Below are 16,023 nucleotides of genomic sequence, written 5' to 3'. Positions count from 1 at the left end.
AATTGTTTAAATAATAATTTTTAAGATAAAAAATAGATTTTGATAAGAAAACAGTAAAAGAAAAAACATATTTTATTAAATAATTTAATATTGAACTATTCCAGCAATGCAGAAATAAAAAAAATAGTTGAAAATAACCAAAAAGCATAACTAAAACAACTAATTGAATGCTTAGTTGTTGACACCATTAGAGGATAGATGAGGGAACATTAGCTCGAGCATTTTCTCCAACCCTTCAAGCTTGGTGAGCCTCTCTTTGATTTTAAGATTTTCTTGATAAATCTCTTCCAATTGTTGTTTCAAAGTCTGCTCATTTTCCACGTGATTTTCCAAGATAGCTGAAACTCCACATTTGAGTGAGAATTCACTAAGAAGAGCTCCTAGACCGAACACACGACCGTTTGTTGCCTCCACAATCTGTAGTATATAGTAAAAATGTTTGTAAGCCAACTTATAATATTTGAAAATCAGTCTAAGGTTTAAGGAAATTATTATGTTACCTTTAAATACATTTCATTTTTTTTACAAGAGTTAGCTCCTCATTTAGTGGTTTTCATCTTCAAGGAGATCAGCTACATTCTTCTCAAATCCCTCACTAATCTGCTTTGCCCTCTCATCAACAAATGATCCATCTATGTATGATGCATTTTCCGTCTTTTCTTTCTACAAAATATAAACAAAACAATAATAGCCAGAATTTATTTTATTTTTTTTTTCTTAAGAAAAACTAGTTTCACTTACTAAAAGATCACCAACTTTGGCATATGAACGTGAACGCGCTCGATGCTTATGAGGTCCCAAACCATTTCGGCCAGACATCCGGCTCTTAGAAGCTTTTTTGCTTCTCTCCTTAGCTTTTTCTGTTCCCCAATACTTAACGAAAAATTGGTATTGATCATTAAGGATCTAATATGGCTGTTTGCCCCTTTCACGAACCCGGCTAATCAAATCGATTAGCTTAGTTGCAGCACATTTTGTGAAACATGTTTTTTACCTCTAATTCAATTGTTGGATGCCAATCGAATTTCCTCTACAAGATATATCAAAATATTAATATAATTTTATGTATATAGAAAATAAAGAGGCTCTATAATATTGTTACTTATGCTAACTAAATGTATATAAAACAAAAAAAATACCAAATACCATTATCTTAAATGTGTTAAACCATCTCTCTTTCACAAGTATCAGTGTTGTTGAATAATTTTGATATGCACCAAGAAACTCATATCGAATTATTGTTCTTATCTGTTCTTATCTCACTGGTGATTACAGAATCACGTTTGAACCTGCAAATAAAATTAAAATAATTACCCAAATGATGGTAAATAAATTTTTTAAAATATTTATATTTCTTCTTACCACAACGTTCCATTGAGTCTTGATAGATTAAGAATACCTACAACACCCAGAGCGACTCCTTGAACTTGACCTTCATTTTCCATTGGATTCATTTAAATGTTTTTTTTAATTAAAAATAACAAAGTCGGTACTAAAAACCAAACGTATACGACTTAACAATAAAAACTATATTCCAAATTAGATCCTATAACAAAATTGGTTAGTAAAAAACTGTGTTTACCTTCAGATATACAGTAGAACCTCTATAAATTAATACTCGATAAACTAATAAAGTAATAACTTTTTTGAAAATCTTAGGTAAAATATAGCCCCATCAATATTATAAATTAATAATTCTATAATATATATATATTTAAGAAAATTTAGTGAAATATGACTTTATTGTTGTTTGCTTATTCATGAACTTGCATTCTTTTTGGAGCTCACCTATAATCTTCCTTACTACATTAAAAACTTCTTATTTTTACATATAGAAAACTTTCAAAAATCTGAAATCGCATCTAATCGCATCCAAAAACTTATGAAGTGAAATTTTGAAATCATAGAATTATAACAAAACTTCTTATTTTTACATATAGAAAACTTTCAAAAATCTGAAAACCAAAAATTCTCTTTATAAATTAATAAATTATTAATTTATCGATAAATTAATACCTCTCTAAATTAATAAAATATCCTGGTCCTAACATTATTAATTTATAGAGGTTTTACTGCAGTATGTTGCTTGCTAACGTGTTGTATGATAGAAGCTCATCCTTAAACTATATATATAAGTTGGAAAAATAAAATCGTCTATTTGATATTACAAAATATTAGTAGATTTGGCCAAATCTTGATAGTATTATCGAAAACAATATAACAAGCCGGAAGAGAGAGGCGGGAACATTAATTTCTTTTTCCCACATGAACACTGTTTTCTTGTAGTGTCCATGGGGTCGGGTAGCATTTGAAGCCCTTGTCGTTTCTATAAAGTTGTTAAAGCCTATTGGCAAGACGTACACCATTAGTGCAGGACGGATTTAACGTGGAGGAGGAGTTCCACAAAGTGGAGGAGCAGGTAAGTGAGGCTTACAAGGAGAAGAATGAATTCAAGGTGATTAGTATTGATTGGGATAAACTGGGGTATGGATCGACCGAGAGTTCAAGTTTTGAATCAGATGAAGAATGAAGATGGCGATTGATGTGATTGTATCGTCATAACAAAATTACATCTCCATGTTATTTGTATTTTATTTTATGTTATTGAAATTATTTGTATTTTATTTTATGTTATTGAATTGCAATACTCCTATGTTATCAAAGTTAAATCTTCAATTTTTTTTTTCTATTCGCATGTGTGATTTATATATAATCTGTCTCTCTTTCAGATTATAGTAGATTAACTTGATGTTTGGTTGAATTATTCGTGTGTGATGGCTGAGTTATTCTAACGTTAAGGCGGACTTATCGTAGATTAAATTGATGTTTCTTTGAGTTATTCGTGTGTGATGGCTGAGTTATTCTAACGTTAAGGCGGACTTATCGTAGATTAACTAACGTTAAGGCAATTTTAGCATTGCAATCACACTCGATCGGAACACCCTTATCGCGCCTCCTGTTTTCGTCGTACCTCATTCTTATCCTTATTTCCATACGATCGAGCTCCTACATTAACACAAACATGATATACACCACATTAGATGGCTAACGATTTGTACTATTCAGATGGTCGAGATAAATACCTCATTTCCTTCTGAAACCGTTTTCTCATCAACACTAGAGTCGCCGTGGAAAAGAGATCTCTACGCTATCATCTTATCGTCAATTAGTAGGACACTGAAGCACTAAATCTATATAGTCGTATATTGGTGAATAAATTTAGAGGTGGCTGAGTTATTAAAGCTTTGCGGCTGGGTTACAAACATATTAATATTCTTTATTATATCATTATCGAGACTACAAAAAGTGTTTTATAGGGAACCGCCAATAATGATTGGGTCCATATTCTCCCGAACACGCCAACAGTTAGTATTCAAAATAATTCAAACGAGTTCGAATTGATTCGAATAACTAAACCCTCAAATATTCAAATTTTCAGTTTGACGGTGGAATACCAATACGTCACGGCTGAGTTATGACAGAAGATTTTGTGGTTTGACCGAGTTATGAGAAACCAAATGTTATTATGAGATTTCAAAGTAGCCATCAAATTGTTGGCTCTATTAGTGTCAAGATCTATAATATCAAAACATAAAATAAAGACACAATGCACTAAGTGTCGATTGACAAACTATGTTGACCAAACTTCTAAGAATGATGTTGATGGGTATGATGTTGGATAAAGTATGATATTGGAAAAAGTATATAGAATATGAGCTAGTTTCATGATTCCACTATTGGGAAATTCATTATGATATGTTGATTACTTGATTGTACCAACCGATGGCTTAAGGAAACCACTTTAGGGGTTGGCCGAGTTATAACATAGTTATGGCTGAGTTTTTTCTGCGTCACAATTGAGTTATGTCAGAAGATTTTGATGTTCGACCGAGTTATGAGAAAACCAAATGCGATTTATAGGCCCATTTGTATACAAGAACTATTGTTGGTTCTATTGATATCCCTTACGAATATAGAATAGAATATTGCATTTGTGTAGGCTGAGTTTATCGAGAAACAATTATTATATCATTATCGAGATTACAAAAACTGTTTTTATGGGGAACCGCCAATAATGATTGGGTGCATATTCACACGAACACGCCAACAGTTAATATTTAAAATAATTCAAACGAGTTCGAATTGATTCGAATAACTAAACCCTCAAATATTCAAATGTTCAGTTTGGCGGTGGAATACCAATACGTCACAGCTGAGTTATGACAGAAGATTTTGTGGTTTGATCGAGTTATGAGAAACCAAATGTTATTATGAGATTTCAAACTAGCCAAAAAATTGTTGGCTCTATTAGTGTCAAGATCTATAATATCAAAACATAAAATAAAGACACAATGCACTAAGTGTCGATTGACCAACTATGTTGATCAAACTTCTAAGAATGATGTTGTTGGGTATGATGTTGGATAAAGTGTGATGTTGGATAAAGTATATAGAATATGAGCTAGTTTCATGATTCCACTAGTTTGAAATTGATTATGATATGTCAATTACTTGATTGTACCAACTGATGGCTTAAGGAAAGCACTTTTAGGGTTTGGCCGAGTTATAACAGTTATGTGGCTTAGTTATGCTTACGTCACGACTGAGTTATGTCAAAATACAGAGAAAAAGTGTCTCTGTTATTGACCAGATACGACGTCGGTTGTGAAAGAGTCTTTGTTATTGACCGGATACGACATCGTTGTGACATAAACCAAATGAACACGTGCCCACTTATAAATCCCCAAAATCAAACCCTAAGTTAGAAAATTCCAATTTCTGATTTCAGATCTGGAGCTGCATTCCTTCTTACTTTTCTTCTCCGAATTCCCCAGCTATAACTAAAAAATGAGTAGCAATTCCGAGAACTCGATTGCGAGTACGCAATCCTTGAGCCGTTGGGAACGTGGGTTATCATCAAAGTGTCATTGCGGACTAGACGTGGTCATCTATACATTGAAGTCATCAAAGAACCCTAGATGACCATACTTCTGTTGTCCTACGCTTAAAGATGTAAGTATAATTGATTTTGGATTTTATTGGTTTCGTTGTTAATTGGTTTGTGATTGAAAATGCAGGACCATTTGTTTAAATGGGTCGAAGATGGTACATACGAAGTGGTTGTAGACAGTTGGCCTAAATTGTCCACCAGGACAATGAGATAAACGCAGCCAAGTGAGATTTGCAGTCGAGCTAGAAGCGTTACAGGTGATGGTGAAAGAACTGAAGGAAGAAGTAGTGAGGAGCGAAAGGGAAAACCAGAAATGAAAATTGATGGTCAAATTTTGATGTCTTGGCTTTATTATCATTGTCATTGTACTTGGTATCCTAATGTTCCCAAAAACCAACGAACAGAGGCTTCTTCTTGGCTACTAGTTTGTTTGATATTTGGATGGTGTGTTTGCTTTTGGATTCCATTATGTGTTTGATGTTTGGATGATGTGTTTTGCTTCTAGGGTTAATTCGTTTTTTGTTTGTTTAAGTAGTAGCTTGTAATGAAATGGTACTTTGTGTTCGGCCAAGTAAATCGAATGTTATGGCTGAGTTAATATAATGTTATTGCTGAGTTAAGCTAATATTAAAGCTGAGTTAATCCAACGCTATGATTGAATTATATTGGTAATGTTGTATCTGAGTTAATCCAACGCTATGACTGAGTTATTATAATATTGTGTCTGAGTTAATCTATTAATATGACTGAGTTATTATAATGTTGTGTCTAAGTTAATCAATTGATATGGCTGAGTTATGTTTGAGTTACGCCTGTATCATGATAACATTTAATAAGTGACGGCAAGCGATAACAACTGATTACTGAGAAGGCGACCGTAGATAATAGGAGATATAAAACCATTACAAAAAAAAGGAGTAAAAAACATTACGACTGAGTTCATAGGAATGAGATAAAGGGAAGACAAGTAAGAGATACAAAAGCATTCAAGACGTGAAACCGACATCATCTGGACCAAATTCAGTAAACATGTCCACCAAATCATTCCAAACAGTTGTCGTCATCCACCACGGCTTATCTAAACCACACGCCCATCCTCGTTTCAGCGCCCGCATATTGTCCCAATACAACGTAACAGTGGTTCTGTCAACCCATGTACCCAAGCTAGGGTTTAGAACTAGGAGATTCGCCCAATCAGGAGTGGTAAGTACGGCTTCGACATCTTTGATAAACTGTCCGTCAATGTGAGGAACAACCATGTCGTTCGGAAGAGAGGATGAGACCTGTAAATGATGAGATGAAGTAACATATAGTAAAAAAAAAACAAGTAAAGGAATACAAAAGGTTCCGTGTCTTACCGTTTGGCGGGAAAGGTTTCTATGTTACATTTGAGTTTGGCGGCAAAATATATTGTTACGGCTGAGTTACACTCAAGACATGTAACAATGTTACGACTGAGTTGTCAAGAATTATAAAATAAGACAGGTAAAGGAATACGAAAGGTTACGTGTCTTACCGTTTGGCAGGAAAGTTTTCTAGGTTACGGCTGTGTTTGGTGGCAAATTGTACTGTTACGGCTGAGTTAACCCACATTACGGCTGAGTTGTCAATAAAGCTTGAAGTTCCATTTGATTTACTGACTAACCGATTAACGGTTATATCCGGCCCAATTAACAACGATTCAATACGCCTATAAAAACGGCTGCTCCCATAAACTCCCGAAGGCTAAACTCTCACAAACAGAAGATCACAATCAAAATATTTATTTACTTTTCAAAGACGCGGAATTTCACCATGGCGTATTTTGACGGCATTTGCGACTTGTCTCCTTTCATAACTGGATGGACGATTTGTGTTATGGTTCTTAGAACGTACAAAAGGTTTTATAGAGATAACGCATTTGAACTACGGGTTGTCTTTGTCGATGAGTGGGTAATGGAATTTTCACTCTTCTTACAAGTCATACTTAACCTTATTCGTATCTTATTTCCTATATAGCTCACCCTCCAAATGTTGTTTTCATAGGGAATTCAAATTGAAGCTATAATCGAAAGATATTTTTCTCAATGTTACTTCGATAAGCTCAAAGAGAATCAATGGAAAGAAATCGCAACTTTTCGTGTCATTCCAAACAGTGGAATAGTCCGAGCAATAACCCACTACTACATGATTGAGTTCATGGAAGCAACATCGGTCATAAGTTCCGACCCAAGGGGAACTGCTTTTTTAACAGATTCACACCTACTGACTACATTATTGAAGACACCGTTCATACCAATACTTTGGTCGGTAAGTAATACGTTTCTAATGCATATTTCATACTTTCACCTTTGACATGCCTGTTTTTAACTTTTATTTCATACTCCCAGATTTGGTTGGTGCACTCGTCGATATCGGATGTATGAGAAATACCTCACACAATGGTGTCGAGATTGACGGATTCAGACTTCCCTTCAAGATTATGGACAAATAGTACCATTTCTTTCGATCAATTCCTTTTAAATTTCTTTCTTTTCATCATGTATTTTTCCTGAGAGGGGTATAATTGTAACATTGTTTTATCTGTTTCAGCAAAGAGAGATTGAAATGTGAGGCTGTTGGCTAAATGGTGGTTGACTTTGATAGCAGGTTTCGATCTTTTCGCAATGACAATATTGTTATTGCACTCACTTGGTAGAGGATCGTTAGGTATCATACTGGCCCCAAACACGTGAAGATTTTAAATTATCCGACCATATCACTTGTGACTGTCGAACCCAATATCGAAGAAGTGCAAGAGATAAAAATGATCGTCGACTAATGCAAGATGGAAGGAATCGGGTCATGCTGCTTCAAGTTAAATATTGTTTACTTTTAATTTCCTCCTATGTATCTTTCAAACAAATATTTATGGGAATTTCATATTGCCTTTGCCTTCAAAATGTTCATTTTCGAGCTATATTATAACTCAGCCGTATAATAGAATAACCCAGCCGCTAAGTAACATAATTCAGATAGCCGTAAACCCACATAACTCAGTCGTAAAGTAACATAATTTAGATATAACTCAGCCGTTGAAGTACCCACATAACTCAGTCGTAAAGTAACATAATTTAGATATAACTCAAAAGTAAAACCACATAACTCAGTCAGTCGTAAAACCACATAACTCAGCCATAACATGTAAAATGACCAAACCTTTTGACTTCCCTATTTAAGTAATTCAGTTGTAACATGTAAAATAACCGAACCTTTCGACTTCCCTATTTAAATAATTCAGCCGTAACATATAAAATGACCGAACCTTTTCACTTCCCTATTTAAATAACTCAGCCGTAACATGTAAAATGACCAAACATTTTGACTTCCATATTTAAATAACTCGCCGCAACATGTAAAATGACCGAATATTTCGACTTCCATATTTAAATAACTCATCCGCAACATGTAAAATGACAAGACATTATTGCAAATAACTCAGCCAGGACGTTAAAGAAATTGCAAATATTACGGTGCTTAGAGTCTACCATGTCATGAAATACATATAACGGTTACCAAACAAGGGAAAGAAGACACATACAATTCGTGCAAACAATACTATGCACGACAAGTTTTAACATTGTGCCCAACTTCTTTACATCGAGAACATGTGTGTTCCTTCCTAGGGCGTTTATTCTCAACGGCGACTTCTATTGCTGATTTCATCCTTAGTTTCTTGGGCCTGCCTAGCTGGTTCACAACAATCGGAGGTAAGCACGATTGGTCAATTACAATTTGAGGAACATGGACTTCGGTATCTGAAGGCATGATTGCACCAGCGTACGCATTGACCAAATAATTGCCCTTATAGTAAGAACTGCACAGGGATATACAAGACACACACATATGCTCTGCAGCTGCGATTGCATGGATGCATGGTACTTTCTCTTTCTCGAAAAGACGGCATGTGCATTTTTTTGCATCCACATTTACAACATGCAAAGATGTTCCATAAGTTACTTTTACGCGGAAAGCATCAATCGTTTGTACAGCCATAAGTCTTGACGCGGTGACACGGGCCTATTAGAGAGAAGAAAAAAAGAAAAAAAGCCAAATACGTTATGGCTGAGTTATTCTCATTATGTCTGGTTTATCATTATTTGAGGACTGAGTTATGCACTAATAACAGCTGAGTTACCTGTACCAGTTTCTCAACACCACGTGTGAGCTGAGTATGTTGCGTGCTCGCATCATCTCTCCGTTCAGCAAACCATCTTGTCATCATCTGTCTTATCGCTTCTAATATTCGAACTATGGGAAGTTTTCTGGCTTTTGACAATGCTCTGTTCATTGATTCCGCTATATTCGTAGTCATTAAACTGTATCTATCACCGGGAAAATGAACACGCGCACACATTTGAACACCCTCTCTTTGGAGGTATGCATGTAATTGAGGATCACGCTCTTGAATCTCGTTGAACGCGTCATCAAAATCAGTCCGCCTATAACTCCTTGCCGCTTTTTTCACCAGAGGGAACATATGTTTTCCTTTGAATTTTACCAAAATGTTCTTATACAAATGGTAAGTGCAAATTCCACGAGCAGCCAATTCCTTTCCCTATTGACTTATGTCTGTCCGAGATTATCGCCAGGTCCGTTGCTTCAGGAATAACAACTTTGAGATGCGTAAAAAACCAACGCCAAGATTCATCATTTTCAGTGTCAACTACACCGAAAGCTAACGGAAAAATCTGAAAATTACCATCCTGAGCTAGGGCTGTCAAGAGTGTCCCTTTGTAACTACCATGGAGAAACGTACCGTCGACGACAACAACTCTGCGCATGTAATGAAACCCAGCGATACTGGCACCAAAAAAAATGAACATATAGTTGAATCTTCCACTCTAATCAATTTGAAGACGCGCGACTGTACCCGGATTTGCCCGTCTTATCATGTATAGGTAAGAAGGCAGTTTTTCAAAACTACTATCTTGTATGACTTCCAATAACCCAACTGTTGACACGAACATATTAATTGATAAGTCAGCCATAATATATTTACAACTTAGGCAAATTATAACACAACTTAGCCACAAAGTGATGTTACGTCAGCCTTTAAAGGGTCATAACTCAACCGAAATGTAATTATATGTCAACCAAAATATATCCATAAATCAACCGTAATATATCTATAAGTCAGCCAAACAGTAATAAGTAAGTCAACCGAAACATTGTAATTACCTTTACTCGAAAATGCTTATTGATGATTATTCCGACTGTTTTTGGTTTAACATCCGGACCAACGTCACCAAGATAGTCCCTGTAAAGAACTCCCAGAACATCAGGTGTTGCTTGTTGGTATCGATTAGAACGTTCCGTCAGAGAACATGTGTGTTCCGAATCGTATATACGAACATAAAAATAAGGATCATCCCCTTGTCTAGATACACGAACTCTCCAACAACATCCGTCAACCCAACACTCGTAATATACTGTAGTCGTATTAGACGTTGGTACATCAAAATCAAATCCATCCCTTATCGCCAGAAGTTTGAGTCGATACTCCAACTCGAATTTGCTACGGTATTGTTGGCCTACCGCGAGTGTTAGCGTAGACAGCTCCAACCTTAAATTAGTCGAGCTCCCAGCAGATCCGATCATTTCAATGGTCTGAGTTCTCTTCTTAGAAGGAAGTTTCGGTGAATCTTTGTCTTTATTCTAAGGCTCGCCGTATAAAGCAAAGTTATCATCATCAGATGAGGCACCGTCGGAGTCGTCGAAAACATCAAACCGGCTAGAAAATTCATCATCTTCTTCTTCGTCACCTGCTTCATTGTCAGATGCTTTATCGTCACCTGCTTCATCGTCACCTGATTCATCGTCCCTTGCTTCATCGTCTTGATAATCGTAACAGAAACCTTCAAACCCCCCACCCCGGAACTTCGAATCTAGATTCTACTCTTGAGATAGATTCAATAGGCCGTTTCATCCTTCCTCTTGATCCGTCCTTCCGACTAATATCACTTGACTCTTTCGCTGTAATCTCAACACAGAGACGTAGCTTATTGAATTTTATCAAATCTAGATAACATTGCAACTCTAGATCATTAGAGATATAATTTGGTGGAGTATCGAACGGCATATTTTCATAGTCTTGTTGGAGAACATGTAACTCAGCCTTAACTGATGGGTCGACTGATTCAATCCGTAATCATCGACCACCAGCTTCAAAAGCCTGTCGTGCGTTGTTTCCGCTTCTAGCTGCACAGCTCTACACCCTCTTTCGTCGGGGTTAGATACGAATCACTGTTTCTTAACCCAAATATCGGAAACAACTATGACCAAAACGGGATCAACCATATCGAGAGAAATATGAAAGAAATTGAAGATGAATGAGAAGATGAATGAAGAAAACAATGATTAGATAGAAGTTCCGGTGATGTTGTAACGCTCAGGCGTTAAACACAGACTGGGAAGACGAGTTAACGAAGCAAGGGACGTTTCGTATTTCCGTTGATGATGCTGACATGGAATGATGACATGGAATATTACAGCCGACGTCGTTTTGAAGTGATGAGGTGGCAAGTAAGCCACCAAACGAACATTTGATAACTCAGCCATCAAGCAAATCTATAAGTCAGTCGCAACATGAATACTATTACAGTTATTAAAAAGGAAGAAAACAAAGTTAAGTCAGCCGTGTAATGTCGTAACTCAACTAACTCAGCCGTATCGTTTAAAATCTCGGCCCTAACTGCATGCTATTATAGTAATTAATCTTTTGCACATAAGTCAGTCATAACAAGGCCGAGTTATTTGGAAATTCAGCTCTTTACGGCTGATTTGTAACACTCGATAATAACTCAGCCGCAACATCATCCCATAACTAAGCCGTCCCGAAATATAACTCAGCCGTCACGAGGATATAAGTCAGCCGTTTTCTCATAAATCAGCCATCACGTTGTCTGGGTTATGCTATAAATACTTATAACTGGGACAACATTCCTTAACTCAGCCATATCGTTGTCTGGGTTATTGTATAACTCAGGCAACATTTTACAAATCAGCAGTAATGTGTGGCTGAGTTATACTCATACTTCGCCGTTTTGTCATGACTCATATATTTTGGTTATGACTCATATATTTTTGTCGTATGTCAGCCGCAACATACCGTAACTCAGCCGTAACTGCCGCTGTATCGCGTTACGGCTGAGTTCATTTAATCCACGTCAGCAATTTCTGACGTGGCAATGACATTCCTTGTAATTACGTTTTTTTCCGGTAATGTTTAGTAGGAACACGCTGGATATACAAAAAAAGACGACAATATGACAGTAATAAAAAAAGTTCCATCTGGTTCCGTTAATATATGATTTTTCTTGAATTTGTCAAAAAAACTGTTGTACCTAGCTTAAATAAGAAGTTAATTGGCCGGTGGTCGTGAGAGAGATTTAGATCTCTCCGGTTGATTGTTTATTACATTTTCTGTTTTCTCACCAGTCCTTTGATTCGTAAATATTAGATTTTTGATGAAGTGATTTATGAGAGAGATTGTTAAAGTATAGAGAATATCAGTTTTTAAAAAAACCTTTTTCGAAAGTTCTTTCTGGTTAATTAAAATGAGGTCTCCTTTCCTGGCGATATGTTCTTACATCATGAGCAAGTATGTGTCTTATTGTTGCACACATATATTCATATCGCAAATTTAATCAAGATCTGATTTTTAAAACTATATTTATTTGTTATAGACTGATCACATTTAACCATAAAGAAAAAGTTGACAAAGATTAAAGTGAATTCAAAGTGCCCTGAATAACTGATATGACTGTCATTAACTAAATTGTTTTATGAGAATTGTGATAATTTATTGGGACGTTATCAAAGAAAAAATAGTGGTGGTATTCACTGTTCGGTTTGTTTTAGCCAAATTACAACGATTCTAAAACTGTAGGTTCTATTTAATTCTTCACAATTGTTGTCGCCTATGTGATGAGGGACGGAAGCTATGTAGAGAAGGAGGCTCTGTTTTGGTTTAGCAAAACAGAGTACTTAAAAGATGAAGATGGGAGTGAATGAACGAATGAATATGAAAGGGGATAGGGTTGAATTCGGTTCTAGGAATCACATATCATCTCAGGATGAAAAGAGAATTTGCTCCATACCATCTTAGGAATCCGTCTGAAACTACCCCATATTCGTGCTACATTTGCTTGTGTTTTTATCTTCGTGCTACATTTTATTAGATTTTCATTTCTGGATCAAAAAGTTTCGTAATATTCTAATGACATGGATTATATTTTCTGGGTTAAATCATACTTTAAGTCTTGAAATTAGAAACTAAATAAATTAATAGTTTATTCGCTTATAATAAATACGTTAATTACATTGGTAATTCATACCTACATATTGGACATATATGACTAGTCTGTAGCCATTTTACAATACATGTGTAATCAAACCTATGACCACAACTTAATTTGACTACTTTTGTTCCGAAATAAAAATGTGACAAACAAATAACGCATTGCGCGTTCTTACAATTGTTAGTATTACACTAACATTTTGTATAAATATGATCAAAGACTTGATTGCACCATTACTTGCAGGTATGAAATTGATTTTTACTTCTTCCAAGGATCTTCGAATTGCTTCATTAAGATGAATATCTTACTCATCAACGATAAAGTTGCTTGAAGTTCGTTGACTGATTTCTTCATACGTTTGAGATTGAAAGACAAATATTAAGTGGAGGAGATATCCTGAAGAATAATCCGTTGTAGTAAAAACTCATCTAGCAGTATCAATGCTCTTGTTTATCCATGCCTCAGATTCATGTATATTGACTCCAGCTGAAATTAACGAATTGAATAATTTGTTTTTTGCCTCGGATTCGTCGTTTGAGACATATTCTGCAATCGTAAAACACAATGAAAAGTTTATAGAATCTCTGGCTTCTTGGATTATTTCTGGATCCACTTTGATCATACCCTCCCATCCATTACCTGGGTTTTCCTCAATTTTAAAACCGTAGGTGGGAACAATTACTGCCGGCATTGAAAATTTAAATAATATTATTGGTTAGATAATGATTTGTCATTAAAAGCACCAAAATTAAAAGTAAAAAAAACATGGATATCAGTATTTCCTGGAATTATAGCCATAAAACAACACTTTCCTTCTCGTGAACAACTGGAACACCAAGCGTTACAAATTGAAAACATTTCGTTTTCATTATTACTTTTTTTGGATATATTTTCTTTTTTTTTTTGTGGAACTTTTGGATATATTTTCTTATAAAACAACGGAATGGGTTGTAGTTTATAGAGTTTGTTTGCAAACTAATATGTTTTTGGAAAATAATTAGAAAATTAGTACGGTTACTATTTAAATTTGGATATGTAGTACAGTTCATTACTGTATAATTTTTTGTGAAGCCCTTTTTGCAACTCTGACTCACAAATAGTTACGTGTAATGCCACTGAAACCGTAATCAAGGTTTCTTCTCCTGACTGTTCATATTTAACTTCTCTCAGACAACTGTTTTATAGTTTATTTCTCAGTTGGGTCCGGAATTTCAGAGAAATGACGAAGAAGAAAGCAGTTAAATCGAAGATTCCAATCAGTCCAGTCCAAATAAAACAAGAAAATAAATGACGAAACACAAAAAGGGAAACAAACAAAGGTAATCCCGACTCGAAAAAGTTCTGCTTTCCTTAAACTCAATACAATCAAAATTGAGATTAGGGTTCCTATCTATTTCTTTGATTCCGTCGAACTAGATACAAATTAAGGTTAAATATCTAACATTCTGTTACTTTTGTAGCAAGTGAATCGAAAATTACATCTTCTCCGGCGAAGCCTCCGGGAAAATCGATGACCAAAAATATGAATAAAGACCAGTCGCGGCGCGATATCAAAAGGGAGTATAAACGAGGCAACATAAACGACTCTAGCAAAGGTAAAACGATTATGCTTTATTCATTTTGTTGCTGGAGTCAGAAAGTTTTTGGATTTTGAGAGAATCTGTAATGAATAATATGAGATGACGGAGACTCAGGATAAAACGAAAGGCGGAGAAAATGAGGCTCCAAACCCTAGACTCCCTTGCCGTCTGATGCATCCTGACGAATTCCGAGATAAGGTTCGCCTCAACATATACTCGAAGCCGGAATATCAGGGAACACTGGTGGAACTATTGGAGGGCTCCTAGGCCTGGGATGTGCTGCTTGGTTCCCAGTTCAAGAAATAGGTTAAACTGCATGTTGCAAGGTGTTCTCATTCTGCAAAATTTATTCATGGAATGCTTGCTAGACAACTTTTGACACAATGAAAGCATGAATTGTGGACTGTATATGGGGGGTTTCCACCCTGATTCTCTCTGCAAGAATTCCAAATCAGAACCGGCTTGAATTGTGATAAGCTTCCAACAGAGTCTGAGGTAGAAGCTCACCAAGACCCTGCATGTCTATCTGTTTGGAATCGCCTATTTGGGGAGAAGTGTATAGTGACAGTCATGGATGTTATTGACATGCTAAGGGGAGATGTCAATGCTAAGCCTCGAAAGCGATTCTCAACATGGAAGAAGTTGAGTCTCGCATTAATAGTCCTGGTTGATGGGTTTGTTGTTTGCAGCAACAGAAAACAACATCGGATAAGTAGCTCATTTCTTGAGATGCTTCATGATTTGGAATTCTTTATGAGCTACCCATGGGGCGAGCTGCTTTTGAATCAACAATAGAACGGTTTGGCCCTTCTATTGGGGAAAATGACCCTATTGCTGAACTCAAGAGCCGGCTGATAAGTGTGAATTTTGCATGTTTTGAGAATCCATTTGTCATCACTTTAGCATCATATCATCACTGTTTTATACCATTTCTCATCATTTGTCATCACTTTGCATTTTTAGGATAGTTTTGCATGCATGTTGCATATTTGTGTTGTTTTCAGGTGATTCGGAGCTGTTGACGAGCTAATTGGAAGAAGCGGACCTGATCATGCAAAACCACTCGACCTCAGGTCGAGTAGAAGCTTCACAACCTCAGCAGACCACTCGACCCCCTGGTCGAGTAGAAGACACTCGACCTCGCGGTCGAGTGTCTTCATTCCCATCACCT

The 16,023-nt window shown here is 36.0% G+C and overlaps 6 pseudogenes across 6 annotated transcripts; 2 read left to right on the top strand and 4 right to left on the bottom strand.

The window, feature by feature from the left end:
• Nucleotides 1–543: 543 nt before the first annotated feature.
• Nucleotides 544–1,445, bottom strand: AT2G11390 (annotated as a pseudogene; the record flags this gene model as incomplete). The annotated part of the gene is made up of 1 exon: nt 544–1,445.
• A 950-nt stretch (nt 1,446–2,395) lies between these two features.
• On the bottom strand, nt 2,396–3,152 carry AT2G11380 (annotated as a pseudogene; the record flags this gene model as incomplete). The annotated part of the gene is made up of 1 exon: nt 2,396–3,152.
• A 2,785-nt stretch (nt 3,153–5,937) lies between these two features.
• On the bottom strand, nt 5,938–6,544 carry AT2G11370 (annotated as a pseudogene; the record flags this gene model as incomplete). The annotated part of the gene is made up of 3 exons: nt 5,938–6,234; nt 6,310–6,328; nt 6,468–6,544.
• A 201-nt stretch (nt 6,545–6,745) lies between these two features.
• Nucleotides 6,746–7,356, top strand: AT2G11360 (annotated as a pseudogene; the record flags this gene model as incomplete). Its single annotated transcript has 3 exons — nt 6,746–6,883; nt 6,977–7,240; nt 7,321–7,356.
• A 1,168-nt stretch (nt 7,357–8,524) lies between these two features.
• Nucleotides 8,525–11,269, bottom strand: AT2G11350 (annotated as a pseudogene; the record flags this gene model as incomplete). Its single annotated transcript has 1 exon — nt 8,525–11,269.
• Nucleotides 11,270–14,951: 3,682 nt separating this feature from the next.
• On the top strand, nt 14,952–15,647 carry AT2G11345 (annotated as a pseudogene; the record flags this gene model as incomplete). The annotated part of the gene is made up of 2 exons: nt 14,952–15,050; nt 15,330–15,647.
• Nucleotides 15,648–16,023: the final 376 nt, after the last annotated feature.

The sequence above is a fragment of the Arabidopsis thaliana genome, chromosome 2, assembly GCF_000001735.4.
Source record: "Arabidopsis thaliana chromosome 2, partial sequence".
In the NCBI taxonomy this organism is placed as follows: Eukaryota; Viridiplantae; Streptophyta; class Magnoliopsida; order Brassicales; family Brassicaceae; genus Arabidopsis; species Arabidopsis thaliana.
Note: the sequence above shows the minus strand (reverse complement) of the source record. Positions and strands in the feature narration are given on the sequence as shown.